Source organism: Rhinolophus sinicus, chromosome 14 (genome assembly GCF_057876585.1).
Source record: "Rhinolophus sinicus isolate RSI-liver-muscle chromosome 14, RSI-T2T, whole genome shotgun sequence".
Taxonomy (NCBI): domain Eukaryota; kingdom Metazoa; phylum Chordata; class Mammalia; order Chiroptera; family Rhinolophidae; genus Rhinolophus; species Rhinolophus sinicus.
The window spans coordinates 175,643,901-175,649,249 of NC_142514.1; the positions used below are offsets into that span (position 1 = coordinate 175,643,901).

General features: G+C 42.5%; 1 pseudogene; it reads right to left on the minus strand.

Moving 5' to 3' along the window:
• Positions 1–907: 907 nt before the first annotated feature.
• On the minus strand, positions 908–4,484 carry LOC148755896 (cytochrome b-c1 complex subunit 7 pseudogene; annotated as a pseudogene).
• Positions 4,485–5,349: the final 865 nt, after the last annotated feature.

Consider the following 5,349-nt stretch of genomic DNA (forward strand, 5'->3'; position numbering starts at 1 on the left):
TGGCATAAAGGTGAAGTAATGTGCCTGAAAGCAATAGTCTCACAGACTCTTCTTTCTTTTTAGGGGTAGGTACGAGGGGACAGGCAGGCATGCTGCTGTGTGACAACAACAGGCTATTGGAGGCAAAAAGAAAAAGGCATTGTCCTTACCCCGTGTCGTGCAGGGTATCATGCGGGCTCTCTGCTCCCGCTCTCTGAAGAAGAACACAGGTGTCGTGTGGGGCGGCCTGCTGGGTCTCTACTCCCGCTCCCCACATAAGAATGCAGGATGTGGCTAGGCCCAAAAGGAACACCCACGGAGCCATAGGTAGGGGAGTCATACCACTGTGCTCTCACTGGAGGCTGGGTTCACACGACGTGCGACCTGCTGTCCGCTTTTCTGCCAACCGACTGACAAGTCTCTTACACTTTCCTCGACTCTGCTCTTCTTCCCTCCGTAGCCGCAGCAGTTATATTAGTGGCCAATTGCTCAGTGGTTACAGCTGACGGCCAACTAGCCACAGCTGATGGCCATCTATCACCTGAGCCAGCACCCCTCCATATGAGGCCGAGAGCCTGGAAACTGCTCTCTGGGGCTCTATCCCCACACCCCGTTGCTCCGCAACTCACATGTTCTGCATCAAACAACACTAGTGAGCCAGAGCGTGGCACAGAGAATGAAGTACCCAGAAGACCTGCATTTGAATCCTGGCTTTCTTTTGTATCCCAGTGATTCAGAAGGCATTTCTCTTCCGTATTCAGTTTTTGTATCTAAATCAAAGAATAGCACTAATACTTACCTCTCAGAATTATTGAGCAGTAAGTGAAATTGTGCACATAAGGCTTTTTAAAAACTGTTTATTGAACTACAAAAGTTGATTTTAGTTACTATTGTCTTGTACTTAGCACAGTGCTAGGTCATTTGGGGGGGCAGTTTATAGAGTAGGAAGGATCATGGTCTTCAGAGTTCAATGGACCTGGTGCAAATTCCACCTCTACCAGTTACTAATGGTGTGACTTTAGGCAAATCACAGGACTTCTTTGAATCTTAGACTAATTAGTATGGTAATGTCTACTTCATACTCTTGTTGTGAGGATTGAATGATATAATATGCCTACTCATCCTGGCCCTCAAAAATATCATATCAAATTGTAGCTTTTAGAGTTATAAGAAACTTACCAGTTACTTCTAACTAAATCTAGACAGTTTTAGACATCAATACAATTGATATCTAAACAACAGTGTCTAACCAGAAAATGTCTGATACCTAACCAAAGAGACCATTTAGCAAGGGGACTCTTTATTCATGAATTTGTGCATTGGTGGTGCCAACAAAATATCCACTGTCTCTGCCCCACTGATGCCTGTGGGCACTGAGACGTACAGAGCCTCTTGCGAGGGTGGCTGGTTGTGGGGGATGCAGGCTGCTCTACCATATTCTCCAATGGTGCAGGGCAGAAGCCGCCCACCAAGTTTGGGGAAGAATCTGCAGAGGAAAGGGAACTGAAGTCAGTAGCATAGATAAGAGAAGTGCAAAACTCAGGGTTGCTATAAACAGTTGCCCAACCTGTGCATGGTACAACTCCAGAAAGTGCATTCACAAAGCCTATGATATGAATGAATGGTGTTTCCTGATATATGCATAGTTCAATATGGTGACCAGAAGATGGGTTGTATTTGGTGACTCATATTCAAGTGGTGAGAGGAATAAGTGAAAAGGGGCAGAACTAATTAAGAAGGGAAACAGAACTAGAACAGCATAGTGTCAACAAAGTGAAACTTTGGAAAAGGTAGGGATGGTCAGTAATGTCAAAAGCTGCCAAGAGGTCAATAATAATAAGAAGCCCAGGGACAAATGAGAGCTTTTGCCAGTTAAGAGACTCCCGGGCTGACAGGCAGTCTGACCTGGGAGAGAGATCGAAGATCCTGTAACTTTTTTTCCCATTTTCCAATTCTGATTCTGCCACTTGGTAGTTGACAGCCTTGGGTAAGTGATTTAACCGGTTTATGCTGAAGTTGGGGTGAATACACCTCCTTCATTGGTTCATTGTAATAAGTTTCAAAAGCAGTCTGGCATTCCCTATTCCCCCTCCTTGGTTTATTTTTCTCCCTAGCCTTTATCACCTTCCAAAGTACTGATTAATTAATTTTTTTATACAATCAACTTGTTTTTTTTTAATTTTATTGGGGAATATTGGGGAACAGTGTGTTTCTCCAGGGCCCATCAGCTCCAAGTAGTTGTCATTCAATCTAGTTGTGGAGGGCACAGCTCAGCTCCAAGTCCAGTTGCCATTTTCAGAACTTGGCAGGTTTTCACTAAATGTTGGTTCTCTCATCTTCAATCAGTCAAGACTGAACCTACTATAATGCCAAACACCTCATATTTTTAGAACAGGTCACAACTTCCTGTGTTTCTTCGCATACATTATTATCTCATTTGATTGTCATGACAATCTTGTGACGTGGGCTGGCAAGGGATCATCTCTGATTTTAAAGATGAGAAGACAACTTCAGAAAGGTTAGTGACTCCGCCAGGTTACACAGCTAGAAATACAACTCCTGTCATGGGGCTGGGAACTGAATTTCATACCACATGGATCCTGCAGGATGTACAGTCTAGTGAGGGACAGAAAGGTCCGATACATGAAACTGTTGAGGACTGAATTGTATCACCAATGCACAGGTGCACAGGGAAAGCAGAGAATGGAGAAATCCGTGACAGCAGATTGAGATCTAAGTGGGCTTCATAGAAGAAGTAGAAACTGAACCAAGTTTTGAATAGCAAATTCATCCATCCATCCATCCTCTCATTCAATACATTTTTTAAAAATTATAATAGACATTTATTTAAAGTAACACATTTGGGGGCCGGCCCGGTGGCTCAGGTGGTTGGCGCTCCATGCTCCTAACTCCAAAGGCTGCCGATTTGATTCCCACATGGGCCAGTGGGCTCTCAACCACAAGGTTGCTGGTTCAACGCCTCGACTCCTGCAAAGGATGGTGGGCTGTGCCCCCTGCAGCTAAGATTGAACACAGCACCTTGAGCTGAGCTGCCACTGAGCTCCCGAATGGCTCAGTTGGTTGGAGTGCACCCTCTCAACCACAAGGTTGTCGGTTTGACTCCCACAAGGGATGGTGGGCTGTGCCCCCGGCAACTGGACCTGGAGCTGAGCTGCGCCCTCTACAGCTAAGACTGAAAGGACAACAACTTGACTTGGAAAAAAGTCCTGGAAGTACACACTCTTCCCCAATAAAGTCCTGTTCCCCTTCCGCAATAAAATCTTTTTAAAAAATGTAAAAAAATAAAATAATACATTTGGAGCCCAGATAATTCTAAATTGTACATTTCAGAGTTACACAACATCATAAAAATACTTTGAGGTCAGCTGCATCCAAACATTTCCAGTACATGGTTATTTCTTTGCCCATTCTTCTCTCTCTTTTCTTTCCCAAATAACCTCTTTCAGATATGGCTCAAGGTAGAATTTATCCTCTTCACATTTTGTCCACTGCTCTTTAGGCAAGATCTGCTGCATCATGGTCAGGTCCAATGCTCTCTTAATTCGAAACACCCTGTCATTATACAAGTTCTCAGGAAACCTTCTTATTGCTTCTTTTACATCTTCATGTATTGTTATCGCGCATTAACCCCAGTTAATTGAACCCTGCGGCATTGTAATTCCATTTTTGAATACCCTCTAGCCACCAGCTTGATGCTGCAACAGCAGGTCTGCTCACCATTTTGGCCCGTGAATGAAGCATTGCCTACTGGGTAAGTCCTTTAAATAAATATTTTTTGAGAGTCTTCATCTAGTTGCTGGGTCCTGGCTGGGGGAAACCACACGAGCAGTGCTGGAGGCAGCCAGGAACGTGACTTCAATGGAAGAGAATTTGTGTAGCAGGGATGGTTGGGACTGAGGTAGGATAGGTGAAAAAGGAAGGTCCTGGATGTTTTGATGATGAGGCCATGGGAGCCCTATAGGTTTTTAAACAGGGAACAGACAGTAGAAATGGGAATGTCACTTGGCTGGGAGTCAGAAACCCAGAAGTGCTGTTCTTATTTGCTTTATGGTTTTCACTAAATGTTGGGTTCATGCCCCTCTCCAGGCTTAAGTTTCCTCCACTGACAAAATATGGAGACTGAAGAGCTCCAGTAACTGTGCAGGTGAAGATCTCTGCATCTATGTGGCTTCAGCAGGAGATGATTCCTGGGCTTGTGACAACACAAATCGTTAGCTGGACTGACCATAAAAAAAAGAAGGAACAGACAAAGGACCAAAATTAGGAGTGTAATACGAGACATCAACATAGACCGGGCAGAAATGAAAAAGGGTTAGAAAGCAATATTATGAACAACTTTATGCCAACAAATTAGATAATTTAGGTGAAATGGACATATTACTAAAAAGATACAAATTATCAAAATTGATTCAAGGAGACACTGAAAAACTGATTAGATGATAATAAGAAAATAAATTGAGTTAGTAATTTAAAATCTTCCACAAAGAAAAACCTTGGCCCAAATAGTTTTATTTCTAAGTTCTATCGAACAGAAAAAAAAAAAAAAGGAAAAAAAAAAAAAAAAATATATATATATATATATATCAATCTTGCAAAATTCTTTCAGAAAATAGAGGGAGGAAATACTTGTCAACTCATTCTACGATGCTTAGAATTACTTTCATATCAAAGCCGATGGATTATGGCCAATGTGGCATAAACAGAAATCCTCTGTAGGGCTTCTGGGAAGGTTTTCCTGGCATTACAAAGAGACACATAATCACTAGTGATGTCATGTGGACAGCAAGTGCCCCTAATTAATGTGATGAGAAGGGCACTTCTCTGTAGTAATCCTTCCAAAAACCCACAACCCCAGTCAAATAGTGAGAAAACATCAGACAAACACAATTTGAGGACCGTTCTACAAAGTCTCTAACCAGTACTTCTCAAAGCTATCAGTTATGGAAAATAAAGACTGGGAAGAGACTAAGGAGACATGACAATGAAATGTAAGTTCTGGATTGGATCCTGGAAGAGACAAAGGACATTAAGGGAAACACTGGTGAAATCCAAATAAAGTCCAGAGTTTAGTTAATAGTAATGTAGCAGTGTTTTCTTGGTTTTGACAAATGTGCCATCGTAACGTAAGGTGATAACATTAAGAGAAACTGAAACTAAGTGAGGCTACATAGGAACTCTATTTTGCAACTTTTCCGTAAATCAAAAATTACCAAAATAAAAAGGTTCTGAAAAATAAAAAAGACACACAGAGGCAGGTGTTCTCTTTCACTGGGCATTGTTGGGTCTGGTGGTTTGCCTGGATCTGTCGCAGCCATACAGCCAACAAAGTTGGACAAAGCTGGCGCTGAA